The sequence below is a fragment of the Fukomys damarensis genome, unplaced genomic scaffold, assembly GCF_012274545.1.
Source record: "Fukomys damarensis isolate Sample0158 unplaced genomic scaffold, DMR_v1.0_HiC HiC_scaffold_19, whole genome shotgun sequence".
NCBI classification, from domain to species: Eukaryota; Metazoa; Chordata; class Mammalia; order Rodentia; family Bathyergidae; genus Fukomys; species Fukomys damarensis.
Window position 1 is genome coordinate 21,373,678 of NW_022900931.1, and position 24,550 is coordinate 21,398,227.

A 24,550-nucleotide genomic window follows, 5' to 3' on the forward strand; every position below is an offset into this window, starting at 1 on the left:
ACAATGGATTTACTTTCATGAAAAAGTCTTCCTTATTTCTAGAATCATTTTATTTTAACATTTTATATGGAATTTGTAAAACCTTAGAAATCTTTCTTACTAACGGTACACATTGATTTTAGCAGAATGGCATTTATATTTGTAACTATGTAAGGTTTTGATGTCAAAAAAGGAAAAAAGCACCTGAGTGTTCTTACCCTTTCCTCTGCTAGAAAAACCAAACATTTAGGAGTATTTCAGACGTGTATAATATTTATGGCTTTAATTTATTTTGTAGAAATAAAGAGATCAGATTTATGGAAATGATATTCCGTATTTTATCCATACTCAAATATTTTAAAATTTCAGATGTATTCTCTCTTTCCAGTAAAATGAAATGTGCTTTTTTTTTGTTTTTTATCTTAAACTTTTCAGGCATCTTGGAGTGTTACAGAATAGAGGATAGTTGTTTTCCTCCAAAATTTAGTAGACTTTTTCTGACTTAGAATACCTAAATCAGGAAAATAAACTTTTCTTTTTTCTCTAGTAATAGAAATGCCACTTTTGTTCATTGATTGTCCTTCCTGATGGGCCTACTTTGGAGTAAGGGAACATACCCAACAATTAATCAGCAGTAATTAAAAGACATAAGTGAAGTGAAGGGCTTACATCCTTTATCTCTTTTGTAAAAATAAAAACAAGAAAGGCAGAACACCTTGGAGTTTACAGTATTTTGCTTTTGGATTGCTCTTCAGCATTTTTTTATGCTTATGTTTAGGATTTAAGAATCGTAGTACCCCAACATTGTATTTATTAATATCAGTTACTCCTGTTTGCAATCTTATAAATTATTTAACTTAAATGAAGGTTGTATGGGTGGTATTGGGGTTATTAATTATCTATTGCCAAATACCAAGTTGTCCCAAACCTAGGGACTTAAAACAATAACTTTTAAATCTCACCTAGTTTCTTTCAATCAGGAATCCAAGGATGACCTAGATGGATGATTCTGGCTCAGGATCTTTTAAGTCCAAGTGTCATACATACCAGGTTGTGTGTGGTTTATATGAAGGTTTGCCTGGAGTTGGAACATCCACTTCCAAGGTGGTTTACCTGCCTGCCTGGCAAATTTGTGCTAGGTGTTGGTAGGAGGCCTGTTTCTTACTGTATAGACCTCTATATAAGGCTGCTTGAACTTCTGTACAACGTGGGATGGCTTATCTTATGGCATGAAATAAGAGAGCAGTATGGGAGTTGCCATGTCTTCTCTGACACTTCCACAACATCGTACTGGCTGTGTAAATTAACTGCTCACTGTGGGAGGGTATACAAGGGTATATTTGGAACTATCTTAGAGCTATCTGGCTACTGAAATAAGAGAATGTTTAATCTTTGGTGTGTTTTTGTAAGTATCCATTTAATGTTAAAATATTCTGAATTTAAATTTTCTTAAAAGTAATATAATATTTGGCATATAAAGTTTTCCGTTTTTCTTCCTTTCCCCCAAATTGCATCAATTATTGGTTTATTTCAACTTTTATTTGTATAGCATGTATGTATTTTTCAGATACGTAGTAACAGGAGAATTACATCTTAGGAAAAGAGATTAATTATAGAGAGGCAAGGCTTGTCTGAGGATAACCTCAGCACCACCTATCAGTCCACTGCCTTCTGTAAAATCCTCAAGTTCATCAAGCCATCAGTGAACATTTCTTGGACAGTTCTCATATGCAGGATACTGTGAATGCAAGTATCAGTACAAACTGTCTCTACCATCAAGAAGAGGCAAATATGTAATTATAATTTATGCTGAGTATTATAACACAGGTATAGCTGTTGAAATCATGGGCTCAGACATCAATTTTTTGACTTTAATTTCTGGTCCCCCTCTTGTTAGCTGTGCCTTTCTATTCTTTAGTTATCTATTCTCATATTCCCTTGCTACAGCTTGTGTACCCCATTAGGTTGTTGTGAGGATTCAGTAAATAATGCCAGTAAGTACTAAGTGTTAGCCACTTGAGAATACCTAGAGTGGGTAATTTGGGTGAGGAAAAGTTCCAGGGGGTGATAAGAAATGTCACGGCTCTGTTGAGGCGTGAGTTAGCGTTTGGACAGTACAAAGAGTTGTTGGGCCTTGGTATGGGGAGCCAACATGAAGTGGAGTTTGAGGCAGAAAAGTTGAGCAGTGGATAAGGCAGGCCGTGGCTTCAGGAGACCAACTAGAGATGAGCTTATCACAGTGGCCTGAGAATGCCAGAGATCTCAAACAGAACATCCTGTACTTCATATGTTTTCTGAGACAATTTCTACTTCAATTTCAGATATCTTATGCCTTCTTTAAGAACTCTTAAAATTACTAGGTCTTACATTTGCATGTTATAACTACTGTTTACAAAAGAAGTTGCAGAAAGCAAAATTTGAGCTTTTTTTGAAGGCTTGATCTCTTTGGTTTGTCTCTGTGAAGTTACCTGGTTGAACGGTGAACACGGCATTGAGTAGTTAGGGTAGGTGTAATAATCAAGAAGAAAATTGATGCCTTAAAGAACTGGGAGCAGGGGACAGGTGTGTAAGAACCCAATGGTTCCACTTTTTCATCAGATTTGGAACTTCTAGGGGCATCCCTAAAGCATATTACAAGTCCCGGGCAGAACTGGGGTAGCCCCATCCTACTTTAGAGAGCCTTGACCTATTTAGAATTTTGTAATTATAAAAATCTGAGGAGAGATTTAATCTCAGCATATGTGTAAATTTGTACATTTTGGATTATATGTAATGGAATATGAATATTAATCCTCTTGGCCTTTAATGTCTGGCTCTAGTAATAACCTTATTTTGTGAACAAAAGGTGATAAAGATCATGTCAGTTTTAGACATTCCTTCTCAACTGGTCACTTTCCACTTTAAAAGTTTTCTTGAAAACAACTAAAAAGAGAGATGATTGTTTAAAGAAGAAAAGATGAGTAGGAAGATATTTTGACTTAGGTAATTGAGTATTATTGCCAATCAGACTGAAATTCCAGGTAACTTCAAGGCCCAAGGATGGGAATTAGTGTAGTGCAGTCTATACAACCTCTTCTTGGTTGGTTCTGAATTCTTCTACAGCAGAGGTGACCCTCCTTTACTGTTTGGATGTCACTTTCATTTGACATGCTCTTTTATCACGTACGTCATTTTAAACTCAGATCAGTGAATGTCTCCTGATTTCTTTAGGTGGAAGATAGATCTAGTTAAAGCCAGAAGCTCTCCCCCAGCATCTGGAATAATAGGATGAAACAGGAATTCTATTGGTAAAGCCTATTTATTTTCATTGGGAAAAAACAATATGACCACTACACTCTTTTTCCTTTAAAATTTGGAAGCAGGCACTTTTGCATTGTAACTGTAACACTATGTAAAAAATAATCAGGAGGCCAATGGCATTTTTGCAACCAATATTAAGTTATATGAAGTGTTACTCTGGTCAGTCTAATAACAAATTGGAGACAACGTCTCCATTCAGGGTACCAGCATCTGTGTAGAGAGAAACTCACTGTGGAAGGGCAAGCAATGGACCCCTTCCCCCTTCCTAAGTTGTGTTTGAAATTTATCTATTTTCTTAAGCTTGCGGGTCTGCCATTCTTTTCCTAATGCTATTTCTAATTTGATATTTCATGACTAAGAATTTAAGAACTGAAACATTTTTGGGTGGTGTTTTTAATTTATAATAAAAGTATCTTAGTGTCTGGATATATTTTAAAAACTGCTAGATAGAAGCTGGTCTTGTTACTAAAGTAAACTTCTCTATAAATAAGTGGAGAAACGTCTGTGAAGGGCAGAGTCTGAATGTGGCAGAGAGATGAATTGCGTCAGTTCTCGTCTCACAGCCAGGGTTTCTTCCTTAGACTTTCCTTATAACGTGGTAGAGCTTCACATTCTCACAGCACTAGGCAATAAAATGGTCAAAAGAAATGTTACTGAGTCGCCCTCTTCGTTAAGCAGTCATTGGTGGTAATTTGTACTAACCAAGGAAAAGTGGTGTGTTTTCGTTACTTTTTAGGACCGAAACCCTGCGATCTGTCATTCAACTTCATTTTTAGCCCTGGCTTTAAGCAATTTTCCAAATGTCTTAACAGTTAACTGCTTTCAAGAAATTATTGTGGTATTACAGAGAGATTTGGTCCATAGAAGAAGGCAAGAAACCTTCCTAGAATGTGAAGGGCTCATCAGATGACCTTTTAAAAAAAACAACCGAAATTCTTTTTTCAAAGGCATAAAAATGCTAATTGAAACCAAACAGAAAACAAAGTCATGCATCAGTGTTGCAACTGAAATAACTGAGGGGGAAGGGAGAGAGAAATTACTCTTTGCCCTAACTGGTGAATTTGCTCTTTGAAAACTATAAGTTTAAGTTGAATGATTTAGCATTTGGAAGATAAAAATTAGCCAAGACTATAAGAACACCATGTGCCTTTCCAGGTGCCTGCGTGGATCCTTCTAGAATACCTGTCTGGTGCTGCGCTGATTGGATCCCCAAGACTACCTCATACTGGCCCTGGCTCCGACTCCAGTGTTTTTTTCAAAGGCATAAAAATGCTAATTGAAACCAAACAGAAAACAAAGTCATGCATCAGTGTTGCAACTGAAATAACTGAGGGGGAAGGGAGAGAGAAATTACTCTTTGCCCTAACTGGTGAATTTGCTCTTTGAAAACTATAAGTTTAAGTTGAATGATTTAGCATTTGGAAGATAAAAATTAGCCAAGACTATAAGAACACCATGTGCCTTTCCAGGTGCCTGCGTGGATCCTTCTAGAATACCTGTCTGGTGCTGCGCTGATTGGATCCCCAAGACTACCTCATACTGGCCCTGGCTCCGAGACTCCAGTGTGGTGAGGTGAGTCAAAACTCTTGTAATCCCGACCTGCATCCTGGAAGTGTAGCATTACTCCCAGTGATGGAAAAGAACTTTTGGAGTTTGGAAAGACATTTATAGGTATATTCACAGTGATTCAGGGATCATTTAAGATGTTTATTTAGAGAACTAATGTTAGTGATAATCTTTTGTCCCAGTAGTAGAATTCCTAGATCTAAATCTGTGTTGACACTAAAAGCATCTTAAAGTATGCTAAGGGTTCACATTTAGAGTCTGAAGCAAATGTTTTTAATGTAATGTATTACTGCTCTTGGGCTTTCTGGAAGAGCACTATTCTCCTGATGCTTTGAATTGGGATGGGGGTTTCTTTTTTAAAGCAGGGATCTCTTTTAAAGCAGACAAGTCTTGATGGGTAATTGAATTTTCTGAGTTCTTTGTGATGGTTTTGGTAAGTCTGGAATATCTTATGGTTTGAGGTTCTATCTCTTGTTCTATCTCTACTATCTCTGTCTTCTATCTGTGTAATTGATTTCCTTAAGTAAAAATGGGCAAAAATCTTACTGAGTGTATACAGCCAAGTTTTAGTATGTTTGGTTTTAGTATGCTTGTTTGCATGTTTTTTGTCGCTTGAACATTTCAGTGATTTATTGGACCCAAAAGAGAAAATAATTTGACCTTGTATGTAGTAAGTGAATACTTATGAATAAACTGTTCACATTTTACAGGTGAATAAACTCTTTAAGGGCACAAACCAGTGTGCTGTCTCATACATTCCTTAGTCCCTCATTTGCAAAAGTTATGTGCTTGCATTTTTGACTGATGACTCTCAAAGGTCTCACATAAATTAATCTCCCCCTGAAATAATAAAGCATAACCTTAAAGCCTTCTAATAATTGCTAGATTATGTGGAGAGACTGAGCTCCTAAAATCATGAATTCATATTCTCAGTGGTTTAATTCTTATGTAGATCTTGTACTTTGTGACTTCAGCATTGAGAGTGAAAGATGGTGCTTCTAATGAGTCAATTTTGTTACATCTGTGTGAGAACTGAAAAGTTATTCAAGCACTATTCTTAATATGCTGCTATTTGTAATACGATTTGAAAAAGAAAAACATAAATGTGCTAGATTTTTGGGGGGGAGGTGCCGGGGATCGAACTCAGGTCCTTGCACTTGTGGGGCAGGCAGTGGAACCATTGAGCTAAATCCCCTGCAAAAATGAACTAGTTTAATTAACAGTCTCTCTGTGACTGGGCAGTCACTTAAATTTTAGCTTCTATTACCATGAAGCTATGCTGTGAAGCTTTCTTTTATATGTTAATTATTTTCTACTTAGGAAGATTTATGTGAGTTATATCAAGAGGAACTGTGGTTTGGTCTTGTTTAGGGATTCTATGGATTTGGGTTTGAACATTTCAGTTATTTGATTTCCCTGGGTCACTTAGAGTTATGCAGGTGGGGATCCTGTGAGTTAATTGGAGTTTGCTGATGAAGTTTCCATTTTCCCATTTTTTGCTGTTCTTCTCAAATGCTTTTTATGCCTGAGATTAGCACCCTTTGCTTTTGACTTACAGTGCAGAGACTATTTTAGCTTGCTGAGTTGTCTTTTTCAAATGAACTTTTGCATGTTTTATTTTTACTAGTACATGTGTGCAGTCCATAATGTTTACATTTTTGGGGTGGAGTTGATATATACACATAACACATCTTAGTTCCTTTTTTTCATCCTTTTCCCCCCTCCATCTCTTGCTCTTTCCCATTTGAGAAAGATCTATCTCCCTGTTTCCTAATATCTTTTATTTTGCTGTTTACTTACAATTGAGGTTTCTTGTATAAGAGAAACCATGTTTTCAATAAATGAAGGATCTGGCCAGGGCTAAGGTGTAGATATACATAAAAACTTTCTGGCTTCTGTTGGATACTGAAGCAACAATAATAACCCACAAGAGAAGGTGACTGCCCTAAGCCTTTCTCATAAAACATCTAATTTCGGGGCGGGGGTTGTTTTTTGTATTGGTACCAGGAATTGAACTTGGGTCCTTGCATTTGTGAGGCAGGCACTGGAATCACTGAGCTAAATCCCTGACCCTATGAAACATCTAATTTCAATACTGTAACGTTAACTTTGTTGGGTAACAAAACCAGCTTTGAAGTCTCATTATTGCTACACTGTAAAATTGTCTGTCTTTTTTTCCCCTCATGGGTTACTTTAAATTTTTAATGTTCAATAATCAAAAGATCTCAACTTAGTATTTTCCCCATGAAGATGCAGTTTTTCTTGAGTCCATTTTTCTTTTAGAGAATGATAGAGAATAATTCACACTCTATCACAAGGCACCTTTGTTAGGTTTATAAATGTGAAGCTGTGAAAACAAATTTTAAAGCCTACATTTTATGTGGAAAGACATTTGGTGCAACAGAATACATTTTATGGATTATTTATTTGTTTTTCTTTTGTTCAAAATAAGACCACAATCTTCCCAGCCCCTTTTCTGGTACTTTCCTGTAAAAAGCATTACTGAGAGAAAAAATAATGATAAACAGGATTTAGCTCCATAATCTTTCAAAACTACCCTGCAAGTAATTTCATGTAGTTTCTGGAATGAGGCATATGGTGGCAATATACTGTACCTCTGGTAATGAAAAGTAGTTTTGGAATACACTTAAGTATTTTATATTTAAAGTGTGTGTGTGTGTGTGTGTGTGTGTGTGTGTGTGTGTGTATTTTCAGTCTCCTGTTGATTTAATGGAAAATACTTTTTTATGCTGTGCTTATACTTGGTTTTAAGGGTTTAGATGAGAATATTTCTGAATAAAACTTGTAAGGAGATGTTTATTGTTACAGATAATTTGTGCACACAGATTTTAGAAGGCTTGAAATAGTCTGCCGGAGAAATCAACTTGGTAGAAGAGTAGGGGGCATTTTCTGTTATTTAAGTTGTCATAGTAACTTGCATCAAGACTCTTAATTGGAATCCAGGCCTAAAGAATTCACCAACAATAAACATTCCAATTCCATTCATCATTCTTTCTCTCTTTTTTTCTTTTCTGGCCAAGAAAGGAGCTATCCATTGTGACCTAATTATTGTATTTCTGTTTTTAGAACATGGGGAGCAGTTTGCCTGTTTTAGCAGTTTGAAACTTAGTGGTAGACTAAAACTGCAAAGATTAGTTGTTTATGTCCGAGATGGACATTTTCTCATAATGTGTCACATAGTATTTCAGATTTTGATATAGGTTCAGTATCATGGTTATGAAATATGAAAGAAACAGAATTTGATAAGAATTGACAGAGTTGCTACTAGTTGCCATGCAATACTCTTATCGAGAGTACTAGAATGTGATTTTCTTGACCACTGATTTAGGAATATTATTACTTAATGTCAACGTGCTAATATTTTAATGTCATATAGTATAGTCTTAAGAACAAATGTGTTTTATTAAAGGATGAGTCATACTATAAAGTATAATTTAAGAAACTGTATCAAGGTATTTAGGAATTCTTACAAAGTAGGCTGTTGTTTCTACAGAAAAAGCTTTTATGATTTTCTTCTCTCTTACCTTCTGTAAGGTATTAATTGCTAACGAAGGTTGTTTGGATTTTAAAACATTCTCATTAAGCAAGGAACCTTAGAAGAAATGAAGAGGAGCTGGGGTGGGGGGGAAATATGCATGCATTCATGTGTCCATTTCAGGAAGTTTGGAAAATAAATTGCAAAAGTTCATGGCCAGGATAATTAATAAAAAATACACAAAAGTCTGTTTACTGGGAAAATGTGTAGGAAAATAAAATCACGTATTACTTTACTGTTTAGAAATATTTCCCTGTTAGTATTTTATGAGAAGTATCTATAGTTTTATAAACAAAATTGGGACTAAGCTGTCAAGAGCTGAAATACTAACAGTGGTGAAATGCTAGAATTGTATACCATTAACATTAGTGCCATCCTTGCTGTCATTACTTCTATCTAAAAATTAAAAATGCCTAGCCAGCATATTCAGAGAACAAACAGGGATGAGCGAGCAATTGGAAAGGAAGATAAAATTATTTCCAGATAAAGGATGTCTATGACAGTCAACTAAAACTAAAACTATAGTAAGTTTTATTATAAATAATGTAAATATAATTTTTGATATAGTAATAATCAATTTGAAAATATGAGAAAAAAATCCCTTCATATTGCAAAAGAAAATATGCTAACCATTAAACTTTGCATGCCCAAGAAATGCAAATGACCTGTAGGAAGGAAACACTACTCTGAAGATGAAGAGACTCAGCTTTTCTGGTTAGAAAAACAATCTTAATCTGTTTATATTTACATAATGTAAATTTTAAAATCTCAAATTTTTCATAAGTGATTCTGAATTTCATTTTTATAAGACCTAAAAGTGTTTAAGAAAAATAATAAAGTGTGCCATGAATTTAGTTCAATGGCACTGTGCCTGCCTATCAAGCGCAAGGTCCTCAGTTTGATCCCAGTAACAAAACAAAAAAACAAAAAGAAGAAAAGGAAAGTTGTAATGCTAAATATTAATTTTTCAATAGGGGATATGCAAAGCCCTGGGTTTGGTTTACAGGATGACAAAAAGGGTATATTTCACTGATAGAGTTCATGCTTAGCATGTGTAAAGCCCTAGATTTAATCCCCAGTACCCCCAAAAATAAATAATTAAAAAAATATAATGCTGATAAATATTTGCAACTGCATAAAAACTCAAAAGAATGATGAATTTCTAAAAATACCTTTGCAAATAATGAATATAAAAATGCAGTAATATAGGAGACAATGTACATAATAAAGTACAGAAGCAAAAGTTAAAACAAGGACATGATTCAACTATGTAATTATAATTAAAAATAAATTTTGCATATATCAAATGACAGGAAAACAGTCACATGGGGAAAGTATTCAGTTTATATATCATATTCACAGGGTGATAGGTAGATAAAATATATAACTTTATTATAAAATATATGGTATAACTATATAACAAGTAGAATTAATACCTTTATTATATAAAGAATTACTTCACATCACATGATATCCCATAAATATGTACAACTTATGTTTCATTTAAAAATAAAACTTAAAAAGTAATTATTTCAAGTCAAAAAAATTATTTCAGGTCAATAAGAAAATAATTTCCAATTAAATCATTTGTACTCTTAGCAGACAGTTTAAAAATATACAAACTAATGTAGACTTCAGGATTTGTTCAATCCAAATAAAAAGAAATATATATGACATATATCATCAAAAACATGTATCGACGGGGATTTAGCTCAGTGGTTCCACCACCTGCCTCGTGCAAGGACCTAAGTTCAATCCCTTGTACAAAAAAAATAGTATGGAATACACATATTAAAAACCTATACATAAAATATAGTATATTCACAGGGCTATTCTTGATGCTGGCAATGCTTATATTTTGCAGCTAGAAAATTGTACAGCCAATAAAATAATTTTCTATCTACCCAAGGATTTTTTTTAACTATTTATTAAATGGAAAAATAATAGTAGCTTAAAAAGAACACCAGGACATAATATAAACTGTTACCTTATTCTGTTTTGTTTTGTTTTGTTTTTTCCCCATGAAAAAACACTGGGCTTTTGCCCTGAAATACATCTCTTTTTATTTTGAGACAAGGTCTCACTAAGTTGCTAAGTCGTCTAGGCTGGGCTCAAACTTGTAGTCTTCCTCTATCAGCTTCCAGGAAATAGGCATTACAGATGTGTGCTGCCATGCCTGACCTAACCTTATTATTTAAACTATTTATATTATAAAACTGTAGAAGAAAATACAGCAAAGCATGGATGATGATTATCCCCAAATGGTAGAACCACAGGAAAATAATTTCAATTTTCATTTAAAATATCGAGTCTTTAAAACAAATATGTATTACATTTGTGACCATAAATTTGGAAATAGATTGTTTCAAAAACAAATCTAAGGTTGACTTGAATGTAAACAGATACTAAGTTTTTCACAGAAGATACAAACTGAATGAGATGAAAGAAAAAAAAAAAAGTAAGACCCATCAATATGCTGCCTAAGGAAACTTCTTTAACCAGTAAAGACAAACAATCTGGAAGTGAATGGACGGCAAAGATCATGTAAAGCAAGAAGCAAAGGCAATCAAATCTAGTAGCTATATTTGTATAGGATAAAAAGAACGTAAGTCAATACCTGTAAAAGAAGTAATGATGAAGTGGTCAATTATATTAAAGAAAATATGCACATAACAGTATAGCCACCCATTTATATAAAGTAACATAATTGCATCTAAAGGTGAGAAGGACTTAATATAGTAATGGTTTGGAACCTGAGCATCCCACTTTCATCATTGAACCCATCCAGACAAATAAATAAATAAATAAACATCTGAGTTAAACCATTTTGTAGACTAAATGGACCTAACAGACACATACAGAACATTTTATCCAACACTTGCAAAATACACATTCTTCTCAACAGCACATGCAATATTCCATAGGATAGGCCATATGTATTGGGCCACTAAGGCAGACTCCAACAGATTAAAAAAAAAAAAAAAATTGAAATCATGGCATGTATCTTCTCTGATCACCATGGAGTAAAACTATAAGCCAACACGAAGCACTTTAGACGTTGCACGATAATAATATTAATCATTCTATGGAGCAACCAGTGGGTCAATAAAGAAAAATCAAAAGAAATTTAAAAATTTTTTGAAACAAAGGAAAACAAAAATGTAACATATCAAAATCAATGGGATACAGTAAAAGCAATGCTAAGAGGAATGTTTATAGTGTGCATGCTATATGTGTACCTACATGTAACCAAAGCAAATAGAAAGAGGAATTCGGTGCAGCTCAAAGGACAGGAATAGTAAGGACAAGACAAATGAAAAATTAGTTGGAAAAATAACAGAGATCAAAGCAGAGATGAATAAAATAGAGGCCAAAGAAATAGTACAAAAGATCAGTGAGTAAGGAAAAGGTTTTTTTTTTTGTTATTTTTGTTTTTGTTTGTGGTATTGGGGATCAAACCCAGGCCTTTGTGCTTGCAAGGCAGGTGGCGGAACCACTGAGCTAAATCCCTGGCCCAGAAAAATGATTTTTTGAAAAGATAAAATTGATAAACCTTTAGCGAGAGTACTCAAGAAAAAAGGGAAGACCCAAAAATTAAAATCATAGATTAAAAGGAGACATTACACCGATTACTGTAAAAATACAAAAGATTATTAGAGACTATTCAGAATAGTTTATATTCTAAAAATTTAGAAAACTTAGAAGAAATAGATAAATTTCTGGGCATATTACTTAAAAACCAAAATTGAACAGTGAGGAAAGTCAGAAAATCTCAACAGACCAAACACAACTAACAAGATTAAATAATAACAAACCTCCCAACAAAGAAGAGCTCAGGACCAAACAGGTTCACTGCTGAATTTGACCAGGCCTTTAAAAAACTAGCACCACTTCTTCCCAGACTATTCTGTGGTATTAAAAGAGGTCATTCTGTGAGGTCAGCTTCGTCCTGTAAATAAAACCAAAGATATAACAACAAACTACCAACACTAATACAGATGCAAATATTCTCAGCAAAAAAATAGCAAATTTAATCCAGTAACAACAAAAAAGATTATGTACTGTCTTAGTTACTTTTCTTTTGTTGCTTAGACAAAATATCCAACAACTAGAGTTCAAGGATTTATGTGGCTTATAGTTCCTAGAGGTTTCAGTCCATAGTTGGCTGGCTTGAAGGCAGGGTGGCAGAGGGGCAACAGTTCCTGGTGGACAAACAGCAGCAGAGCAAGAAGAGAATTAACAAGTGACCTTAACAGCATCTTTCTGCCCCTTTTATCCTATCCAGACTAGTTAGGGCTGATAAGCACCCTTAATCCTAGTTCCTTTGAGTTTACCATTGCACCATGAGTCAATCCCAGAGGCAAACACTCTAGATCAAAATGATCAAATACTGATTGTCAGTGACATTAAATCAAACTTACAAAAGTCTTCATGGATTAAATGAGGTAATTAAGATAGTTGTTAGTTTCATAGCCAATAAACAGTATGTATTATTTATTATTTACTCTTCTCCTTTGATTCCCAAATTTTGATTAGCAATTCTATGTGGACAAGACATAAGAAATTTTCGGGAAATATATCCAGATTGAGATACTACTACGCCTTTGAAGTGTGTTACTTTAATATATTTATGGTATGCTTCCTGAACATGGCTGTTACAATGGTTTTTGGCTTTTTCCTAGCAGTGCTTATGGGTTTTTAGAGATTTCCATCCCCTTGGTGATTGACTTTGGACCTCATGGTGCGTAAGACTGGAATAGTCAGACTGCTGCCCTAGCGCAGTGTTGGACCTCTCACAGGACATAAACCAACCAGTGTGATGAGCATGGTCAGATGACTCCCAGCAACAAGGAGCAACTCTTTAAAAAGTTACAGTTCATTGCAAATGAACCACTTTTAATCTTAAATAAAATTTGATTTCATATGTCTTGAAACAGTTTTCAAGTTTAGTTTTGTTTGTAAGCCAGAAGTCTCTCTCTTCAGGTGACCCAAATGAAACTGGTTGGATCTAAGATGGCTGCCACAGTGGCCACCAGACAATCTACCTTCATTATAATTCCATCTGCATATGAAACAACACACCCTACAGCACTATGTTCAATAATACACCCAGTTTCCTTATAAACACCCTTTGTGATATGCTTTATTTGTACTTTCCTATTCTTTGGATAAGTTGTTGTATGTTTGTTTTTGTTTTGTTTTTTGAGACAGGGTCTCACTAGGTAGTTGAGACTGACCTGGAACTCACTATGTAGCCCAGGCTGGTCTCGAACTCACAGGGATCCTTCTGCCTCAGCTTCCCGGGTGCTGGGATTACAGGTGTGCGCCACCACACCCAGCCAATAAGTTGTTGTATAAATTGATGAAAAACTGTTTTGTAAATGTTTAAAGTATAGATTTGTATATGCATTTTATAAGGAAATTTTGTGTTAATCAAAGGCACTTTCTTTATACATTAACTGCCCATTAACTGGTTTTCTTCTGCCTGGACTTTGAAAAATGATTTGAAAAGTGATTAATTACTTGGTAACCTACATACCAGGTAGGTTTTCTTGTAATATATAAATAACTTCTACTAACAGTACTAAAAAGGAGAATGTAACATATCTCAAGGTTTGTATCTTTTTGTAAAAGGAGCTAAGTCTTTGTACCATTTTTTCCATAGTTCTCTTCCTTAGCAAGCCTGCATTCAGATCTGATATTTCCCAGTGTTTAGGCTTAAAAGACAAGAAAAGGAACAGAGGGGTAGGGGAAAGGAAAGAAGGGAATGGAATTAATATGAGAAAATGAAAATAATGGAAAGAAAATCTTTGTAATCTGGCAGGGAGGGAGAGCAGAGGAATGGGGAAAAAATAAGAACCAAGATTGATTATATAAAGATATAAATTTCCAATAGTGAATGTCATTATATTGCATACATTAAATGTACCAGTAAAATTAATTTAAAAACAAAGACAAGTCTACTGGATAGAAAGTGGAGGACAGACAGGTACAGTATGATCAATGTCATGTCAAATTCTGTAGTTGTGAAATGAAAAGGGCCCTTTGGGAAGATACTTTAACTGCAGAGGTGAGGAAGGCTTCATGTACAAGCCAAGTATTCGGAGGTGAGGGGTTCTTACGTGGTCATAAGGCCTTCTTCTGAAGGACGTGGCATATTTAAAGCCTAGGAAGAGAAGGAAGGTAATGTGTTTGGGGGAAAACAAGTGCCACAGGATGTGGATATTAGTGTGGATTGGCCTGAGACATCTCATGTGAAAGCAGCATTCTTCTGTTTTGAGAGAAATACCCATTTCTCTTGGGTTTATTGGGTGTGCCTAAGGTTAATGAAAGGAATCAAAATTATTTACAAGTAAAGCTCTAATTGAAGGATAAAGAGAAACAAGGTTCTATGTAAAGAATACCTTATCTCTGTAAGTACAAAAATCACTCATGCCTTTATTATTTCATTATAATCTCAGGAAATTCAATATTTAACATAGCCTCACTCTTTAAAAGGCTGCTGCTATATTAAAATGTTCTTATTTAAAACAGTAGATGTAAATAGATAACAAAGGCTATGCTGTTCAGCCAGTTGACTGGATGCTGCTCCTTTCGTTTCACCATATTCTGTGAGCTGCTCCAGCTGATAGGCAGTTTAGTATGCAAGCTCTTTGCAAATTTTGCCTGTCAGAAAGGGAACTCTGTGCAAGATAAAATTACTAAAGGTCATCTTTTTTGGTATAACAAATGGTGCTTTCAGGAAGAACAGGATAATACTTATTGCCATTTCTATTCCATTTTTCTCCAAAGAACCATTTGAATGTGTACCCTTAATCTTTATTATATCAAGTAGAAATGCAGTGATTTTTACTGTTAATAAAACAATAATTTCATATAATATTTATATTTGTATTTGAAAAATAAAATAAGGTCACAGGTAACTTCACCTGAGCTCTCTAGTACCATTAGAGCCTGCTTCTATTTGTAGTTTGGTACCAAAGCATCCTGCAAGCACATACATGGAATTCTACTTCTTTTTTTCTTGGAAGGTATTTTGGAGATTCAGATCTGAGGCTGAAAAAACGCAGACGTAGTTGAAGGAAAATTACACTCTTTCTGGTCTTCTTTTCTGAATCAAAAAATGTAGGCCTGCCTCCTGGTGGTGCTAGTGTGTACCTAGTACATAAAAGTCTTGAATGGGTGAATATCTTTTTATTCACAGAGCCTAAATAACAACCCAGATCTTGTGCTTTCTTTAATCAGTCCAGTGTTCTTTCCTATACACTGGTAGTTTTCTTTTCTTTTCTTTTTTTTTAGCTGCAAAATGGATTTATATAGCAGCAGTTCTAGGGCTTCAAATTATGTAAAGTGTCTGCCAGCTTTCATAACTCCACCATTTACTCCCAAGAAATCCAAGCTCACTAACACGTTAGGACAATTATAAATGTTAAGGACTTATTATAGAGGACAGAACAAATCATAGGGACCCAGTAGTACCAAAAAGGCACAGAGCAGAGGAGACTGAAAAGGATCCAGTGAAGTACATAGGAAGAAACCAAACAAACAAACAAAAAAGAAACAAAAAAATTCAGTATCCTAGAAGTCAGGAGATAAAAGGTGTGGGGAGGAAGGAGGCATAAATGGTCTCGTATCTAGCAATGTGAATGTGATTGGTGACCTTGATAAAAGAGTTTTGATTAAGTGGTGGGGGCAAAAGCCTAGCAGGAATGAGCTTGATAGAAAATGGAAGGTAAGAAAATAAAGACAGCCAGTAAAACAATACTTTAAAGGAGTTTTTCCTCTTTATTTGGTACTGGGGATCGAACTCGGGACTTTGTGCTTTTAAGGCAGGCAGCAGAACCACTGAGCTAAATCCCCAGCCTGAAGGAGTTTTTCTGCAAAGAGGAAAAAGAGGGTAGCCCTTGTGGGAAATGAGATCAAAAGAAAGCTGTCTTGTTTTTTGTTTTGTTTTAAGATGAGTAAAATAGCCTCTTATCTACCCTTTGACGCATCAGAAATGATGGTGGGAAGAGTGGTGGCTTTGGAGTAAGCATGGAGCTCACTTTCTTGTTACCCATGGGGCTCCAGTGCCAGATTTCCAGGTCTCCATGCAGGCCAACTGGACTCTGAAGCTCTGGTGCCAAAAGGCTTTCTTCCTCCCCAGGCTTGCATGTAGAAGGCACCAACCAAAGGTTTGGGCTTTAGTCAGAAATTAAATTAGAAATTAGGGAGGAATTGGAAAGGAAGATAAAACTAATTATATCTTCTCGATAGGCAGTGGCTGTCCTTCTTGTCCACAGGGACAGGAACAGTAAGGCACCTGTTGCACCCACAAAGTGTAAGGAGACATCATTCCTATTCTCCTCTTTTTGGAGATAATAGGAAAACTTTTTCTAACTATTTCTCATATTACCAGTTGGAGATTAATATAATATGCTTTAGTTTAATCTATTATCACCCTTTCCCTTTAATATCCAGGTGACTTAGACTGATCTGAGGAACAGGAGGAAGAGAAGGAATGCTTCTGGGATAAAAAGTTCCATTGCCAGTGATTGGAGAGCACAGAATGATTGGTTGGGGCCCTTTGCAGAACCAGGAAGCAGCATAAGGGACTTCTAAATACCACGATGTGTTGGGGGTGCTGGGGAATAAAAAGGAGACTGGTTAGGCTCAGACTTAGCCGTGAAGACTAGAATAGAAGTAGCTCCTCACTCAGTACATCTATCATTTGTAAGTGTTGTAAGGACCCTAGTATCATTTTGTCTTTCCTTCCTTAGAATCCAGAGGTGATAGGTTTTACTTGCTTGTTAATGCTGGTATTCTAAAAACAATCTCTTGCAGCCACTTGAGCAAAATTGCCCATCTTTATACCCTAGAAATCAAGGGAAACCTTACAGTAGCATCTGTAGAACCTAGAAAAACAATTATTAAGGCAGAAATTTTTATTGTGATTTCTTTGAGGTAAGTCCTGATGCTGTGTTAGTGTTAAACCAGTTATGTCTAAACTGCATCTGTCATGTGTCCATGGAAAGAAATCCCCACTCAAAATAGTAAGTACTTACTCTAAGTGTGTGTTGCACAGTCTTTGAGAATTTTCTTGGGACTCATTTTCCAAAATGATTAGTCAGATGTTTCCCAGAAGAGCTCTCCTTTTCCTTATGAGCAATATTGCTTTCAGTAGTAGTAGATTGCTCTTATTTCCTCTCTGCCTGTAACTCCACAGACACTTGTGTCAAGTAAGTGTGATAACTACTAATTGAGATTGAATGTTCATCTCCTACCCTAATTTATATGTTGAAAACCAGTCACCAAGTTGACTGTATCAGGAAGTAGGGACCTTGGTAGATGGTTAGGTCATGGGGGAGTCGTGAGAATGGTACCCTTATCAAAGAGGTGCCAGAGAGCTGCCTGGCCCTTCCACCATGTGAGTGAGAACACAGTGAGAAGGTACTGTCTGTGAACAAGAAGGCAGGCCTTTATCAGAACTGAAGTCCAGTGCTGTCTTGATCTTGGACTTCTTGGCCTCCAAAACCATATAAAATAAATTTTTGTTGTTTAAAAGCTCTCATTTCATGACATTTTGTTATAGTATCCCTAATGGACTTAATACACTGACCCATGAATTTCAGTTTAAATCAGATATCTTTAAAGCATAGCACATACTCGCTTGTTAGTAGATGCTTTTTCAAACAATTAGGTATCCTGTGCAGTCTGCTTAATGGTTTATTTTCTTAGATAGTAAAGTATATTATTAAAGCTCTGATTCCAGAATGCCTGACTTGCAGTTGGCTTTTCCTCTAATGAGGTATATGGTCATAGGTAACTGCTATGTGATATGGTCTCTTCCAAAGAGTGACAATAATAGTAATACATTTCTCATAAGATTAAGACAGTTAAATAAATGAATACAGTTAGAGAAAATAGAACACTGCCTGGCATATGGTAAGCACGTAACAAATGACTATGACAAAAGCTGTCAGGCATTTAATGTTTAAAAAGTGAGAAAAACAAATTTCCACTTATTCCACAAATAGCACTATAACTGGCAAAGAATATTTGCTAGTTGTTGGAAATATATTTAGCCTTTTTGCAATAACTATAAATGGCTTCCTGTGTTTCTGGAGATGGAGGAATAGTAATCATCCTCCTATCCAGCTAGAGCAGTGTATCAGTCTGGACATCTAAACCATTCTCGGCCTCAATTTTACAAACACTTAAGTCAAATAAATGTGATAACCTGATACTGTTCATTAACTGAAACTGACTGCTGTGGTTTGAATGTTTCAAATTCATGTGTTGAAGTTTAACCACCAAAGTGATGGTATCAGGAAGTATGGCCTTTAGGAGATGATTAGAATGGAACTTTACTCTTTTCCATACTAATTTACATTATATAAATAATATAACATTTTATATTATTGATAAATGTAAGTGAGTTGAATTTGGGGGTCTATGATTAGCATTCAGATGTGTTTTTTTCTTGGGCATCATGGATCCATGATGCTTCCTTGAGTTTTAAGAGCTATGTAGTTTGTTCCACCTTGTTTTGTTCATAGAGCAAGATTTAAAGAATCAAAATAAAGGGGAATGTATCTTCCAGAATAAAAAGCTGGCCAGGTTTTATGTGGTCAGCATCATGATTTCCACAGGGCCCTTTGTCATAGGCTCATTTCTCAGGGCAGCTCAACGTCTCTGTAAAGGGCAAAATTCTCAGTGTGGCTGCCCATGGGCTCCCTGCCATCGTCTTTTCTAGTAAGTGAACTCTGTTTTATAAACTTCTTGAGAACTGTGATTTCTCTTTTGATAACTGCTCAGTGGGATAGGACTTTACAGTTTGTAAGACACTTTTATTTTTATTTTGTCAGTACTCGGGGTTGAAACCAGTGCTTTTCACCCTCAGCTACATCCCCAGCTCTTTTTTTATTTTTTATTTTGATACAGAGTCTTGCTAAGTTGTCCAAGCTGGGCTCAGAACTTGAGATCCTCCTGCCTCAGCCTCCCAGAGTGCTGGAATTATAGGGCAGTGCTACCATGCCCAGCAGACACTTTTCAATAGGCAAGTCTAGTCTGATGCTCCAGTAGGCTAACAAGAAAAATATTCTCCTTATATTCCTGAGAAGAAGAAATGGATCTTTGTGTTTAGAGCTGCTCAAGATTACAGTTAAAATAATCTGTGAACACAGATCTACTGACTTCTTATGTCCTTCTGATTTTACTGCTTTTCCATCAGCTCACAAAAATCATATTAGGATCTGGAGTAATAGTCAGGCCTATTAATTAGGAATCATAAACATGAAGTTAAGAATTTCAAAGAGGATCAATCATAAAATTTGATAGTTATTAGCTGTTGAAACGTTCTTTTTTATAATAAGAAAGACCTGTTTTCCTTTTCACTATTTATACTGTTTTTTTCTTACTGGTTATAACCAATGTAATGTACGTATATTGTATATGTATGTATAAGAAACATTTTCTAACTATTTTTGTTTTTAATGGCATTTTTCCTGTGTCTGTATACTTGAACATTAAAGTGAGTTTCATATGGTGGAAGTCTCTTTTCTTACAATGTGGCTAGTGTTGAATAGGCCCACATTAAGACTTTCTGAAATTCTTACAAGGGTGTAATCACCAGTTTTTATCCTACACTTGATAGGAAGGTAATAGTCCCAGGAAGAAGAAAATGGTTCTGTTTTAGTAACTACTATTTTCTAAACCGTCAGCGTGAATGGCATATTTCTGCATTGCATGAGCAATACTAGGATGTGTAGCACTGGTTTAGAGAATGTGGGAGTGTGAGCTTTTGTGGTTTCATAAAGTGACATTCTTGTGCCCGGCCTCAGTTGCCGGTGCCTCTGCTCAGCACATGCACAACTGCAGCTGGCTGGTGCCGGTGTCCAGCAAGGGCTCACTCTCCACAGCAGCCAGCCTTGGTGGGGACCTGACCGTGTCGAGGTAGAGTCGGTGATTTTTCAGTAATAAGCTCTGAAAAATTCAAACTTTAATACTAATGAGAGTTATTAATTATTAAGTAATTGTGACACATCAGACCCTGCTTATGTTCATTGTTATTTATCCTTGGCAAATGTGAAGATCACTGTCCCATTTTAGAGCTACAGACACTAGTGCGGTAATTCGTCTAAAGTCATATGGCTAAGACATGCTAACCCAGGGCTGTCTGATGACTACAATGTGTTGACCAAACACTTCTATAACTAGAGATGGTAAAATATGTCCTGCATATGCTTGCTACCTCTGCCCAGAGCTGAAATATTTGATGATGGCACATGTTCAGGCAGAGCCTGATAACCCTTTTCACATCCCATTTTTGCCATAAAACAGTCTCACTTACTAGGCAATATAAGATTGTTCTAATTGTCTATATTTAAATTTTTCCTAAATTCCATTGGTGTGTTGAAATTGTGCCAGTATGTTTTGGACAAATAATAAATAAGATAAATTATTGCTTTCTTTTATAGAGAGAACAAATGTACAGCCTTTTTTCTCTGTAGGTCTTGATTAGTGTGGACAATTGAATTTAAGACAGGTCATTTCCATTTTATCTCCATGTAAAAAGAGTTTTTCAAGGAAAGTTATTGATTCATAATATGTATTTACTTGAAAATTATTCCTCAAATGGGTATTTTAAATAAGAAATAAATGTTGGCAGTGCCTATAGAATTTTTAATAATAATGGAATTAGATCTTTTTTATATAGTCAGTAGAAACTGGCCATGAAGTCTTCATTAAATCCTTACAGGAAAATAACAGTCTTTTAAGAATGAAATAAAAACTGTTATGGCTGTAACTGTAGAAATAAAGACATGATAATTTAGTATTAAAACGTTTTTGTTCTTTTCCCTATGAAATTGTATACTGTGGAGACAGAATTTTTTTTTCTTTTTTAGGATTCTAAGTAAGTCAAATAAATGTCCCGTGCTCGCGCTCCCCCCCCATGCCTTGATGTAAGGGCCTAATTCCCCAAAGGATTATTGAAGAGCGTCATGGAACAGGGTTCAGGATTTAAGAGCTCCTACAAAGATCATGCCTACGGTAATAATTACTCCTATCTGCTGCTTAGTCTGTTTCTAGAAAATGTTGTCCTCAGTTTTCTCCTCTGAAGTCTGAAACACAAAATTGAGAAATAGAGAATAATTTATATCAAAGTATATTTCGGTAGACTACCTGGCCAGCAAAGAGTTTGAGGTGAGATTTAATTCAAATTAATGTGTGAAGACATAGGTAACTTTATATTTAAAGTTAAGATTGTACTTTTATTTATCTCAATTTGCAAAGAAGTAGTTTTTCCTACTTATTTTTATGTTAGGATAAAAAAATAAATTTTAGCTAAAGTTAGACTGTACATAGTCTAACTATTGTAAGAAATGCTGATTTTAATGTGCTTTGTAAACATAAATGAAATGAAGGGAAATAATTCACTGGTAGTATTAGTCTGTTCTCAGTAATAATCATTTCTGTTTTTCTTTATTGATAAGGTCCTAGCAAAAAACAAGACAATACTTCTCTGTAACTCCGTGACCTCAGACTCCACTAATTCAGATTGTTGGTCACTCACGTTTGGCTCCACAGCCAGTGGGAGTCTCGTTTGTTACTGAGTCACTTATTAATCTTCCTTTTCATCCTGTACTTTGCCTGTCAAGTAGTTCTGTTCTCCAGAATTAGAGTCAGAACTTTCAGCTAAAGACTTTCCGTAATTAGTCAGGAAGAACCTATTTTCCCTTGAAGTACATGGAAAATTCATTCATCTTTTAAACTTTTAAAAACCTGGAAGGTATTAAGTTATTTTTTGTTTGTTTGTTTGTGTTTGGTTGCCTTTTCTTTTATTTGTTTTAGATTATCTAACTATCTCCTTGGTTTTATAGTCTAAGCAGTACTTTGCTTTGCTATTTTTGCATTCTTTAAATTTATTTTTACTGTTTTTCTTAGTACATGTTTGTAGTACCAGTTCCTTGTGGGAATTGGTGCACATACATAATGCATCTTAATTCCTTCCCTGCCCCCATCCATCTGTTGATCCTCTTCTTTTTTGTTTAATATTTTTTTGTGTGTACATGTTTACAATACATAATGTTTATATTTCTTATGTGGAGTCCTTTGCCTTGAGAATTAGTTTCTCCTTGGCTTCAGATTATAAGATCCTCCAATTAGTCTTTGACTAAAATTTTCCTGTCCAGATTTTATTCTTATGGTATTACATTAACTTGCATATTTTTGCTATCTATTCTAAAGTCACAATTTAGAAATAGGACATGAGAAGGAGGGGGGATCTTTTTAATCGGTATCATTACCTACATGTAAAAGGTTTTGAGAAAGAGCTTTATAAATTGCAGAGTTCTGTACAGGTTGTATGTTGAAGGGGCAAATTGTTTTTAGGTAATTAAAAGATTAAATTTTATAATTAAAATAAAAAATTTCTAAAAATTGACAAAGACTTCTTTCAAAGTGACTTTGTTTATCAAGTAACTCATTTACTGGCTGTTGTCCATGTCAGTCCATTTAATAAGGTGTGAAAATATTTTCTCCTAGCCCTTTCTCTTCAGTAATGCTATTTAACTTGTGTCCATCCTGTTTTATAAATGTTCCTTTACATAACTTTCTTACATTAACAAGGCAGAATGAAAATATCATCTGATATTCATTCATTACTTGAGATCTTTTTTCTTTTCATTTCTAATTGTTTGTAAAAATTGACCTAATTCTTTTATTTGTCTATAGCAAACTAGGCAAGTACTTTTTTCATGAATGTATTTGATTCATATTTTTAACACTTTCAACAGGAACATTTTCCCCTATAGAAGAGTAATACTGTGAGGAAACATTCATATTTGTTTTAATGTTTTTTTTCTAATATGGAAACAAAAATGTGGATAGTTTTAGGTGACTTTTTTTTTTTTTCTCTACTGGGGAATGAACCCAGCCAGAACTTTCACACTGAGCTACATCCCCCTCCCTTTAAAAAAAAATTTTTTTTTGAGAGAGGGGCTCCTTAAATCACTAAATTGCTGAGCTAAAATGTGTAATCCTCCTTCCTCAGCCTCCTGGAATGCTGGGATTATAGGCACAGGCCACTGTGCCTAGGTAATGAAATATTTCTAACTACAAAAACGTGGAGGTTGTTTGTGTCTTTATATTACATTAGTATTGTTAATGTAAATAGGGATATTTATTCCTTTAATACACAAAGAAAAATCAGAAAACAGTGCTTTCTGCTGTAACCTTATCTACCGAACTTGTGTATCAGTCTGGATCAATCCAGCCAGGAGAGAGAAACCACATGGTAGTTTGTACAGGGAAAGTTTAATATAAAGGACTGTGGAAATAACAGATTGGGAGAGCTTGATAAGTAAGAGGTAAGAGAACTCTAAAAGATTTATAGTGCTAGCAGATACAGTATAATACAGTGTGATCTTAATAACCACTACTGTTGAGTGTGAGATCTTATGTTCAAAGAAACCCCCACTTGGAACTGAAATCCTTGGAAAGGGTGCAGATGTGGCTGCTTGGTGGCAGACAAGTCCTTTTGGTGCCTTGTTGATGGGATTTGCCAGCAATATACTTTACTGGGAATATCTTACCAGAGGTGCACCACAGAAAAGACTACCCAAGGTGAGTATTAATGGTTGCTGCTGGCTTTTATACACTGCAGGAGCTGGGCCCTAGGAATCCTGCACTTGTTGCAGGACCTGCACCCTGGGGAAGCCACCCATGCTACAAGAGCTGCTAAACAAGCATGCTAGAAAATAGAACCCTGTCCTGGCCTCTGCAGGGTCTTTCCAGGGCTCTCTTGACAAAACTTCACAGGGTATGATTATACATGGACAAATAGTTAAGAGCCCACCTCTTCTTTCCTAGAACAGGCCAAAAGGATGAAGCTGGAGGTTAGACGCAATCATTAATATGAACCTGAAAGATCCTTCATGAAGCACTTTCCCTTTCCTGTGAGCTATGCTATGATAGTTGACCATAGTTTGATTTCCTTTCTACCAGAACATCTGTAAGAGATATATGAATTGTTAGACATACTGGGTTATTCAACTTCTAATGAAAAATTTATTTGGAGTATATCTATAGTCTTGAGATGAATCGATGAGACCCTCTATGTCAATATCAAAACAATTTTTGTTAAGAGTTACTTTATTTCATTATGGT

At 35.4% G+C, this 24,550-nt stretch overlaps 1 protein-coding gene across 4 annotated transcripts in view; it reads left to right on the forward strand.

Moving 5' to 3' along the window:
- Positions 1-4,750: 4,750 nt before the first annotated feature.
- The window catches only part of Rassf8 (Ras association domain family member 8), a 62,130-nt gene continuing 42,330 nt past the window's right edge, over positions 4,751-24,550 (forward strand). For 2 of the 4 annotated variants that reach the window (XM_010615054.3, XM_010615084.3), the window contains exons 1-3: positions 4,751-4,851; positions 21,289-21,433; positions 23,852-24,007. The gene's annotated coding sequence lies outside the window, so the exon portion shown is untranslated. The remainder of the gene's footprint in view (positions 4,852-21,288; positions 21,434-23,851; positions 24,008-24,550) is intronic. The other 2 variants (XM_010615077.3, XM_010615061.3) reach the window with 1 other exon arrangement.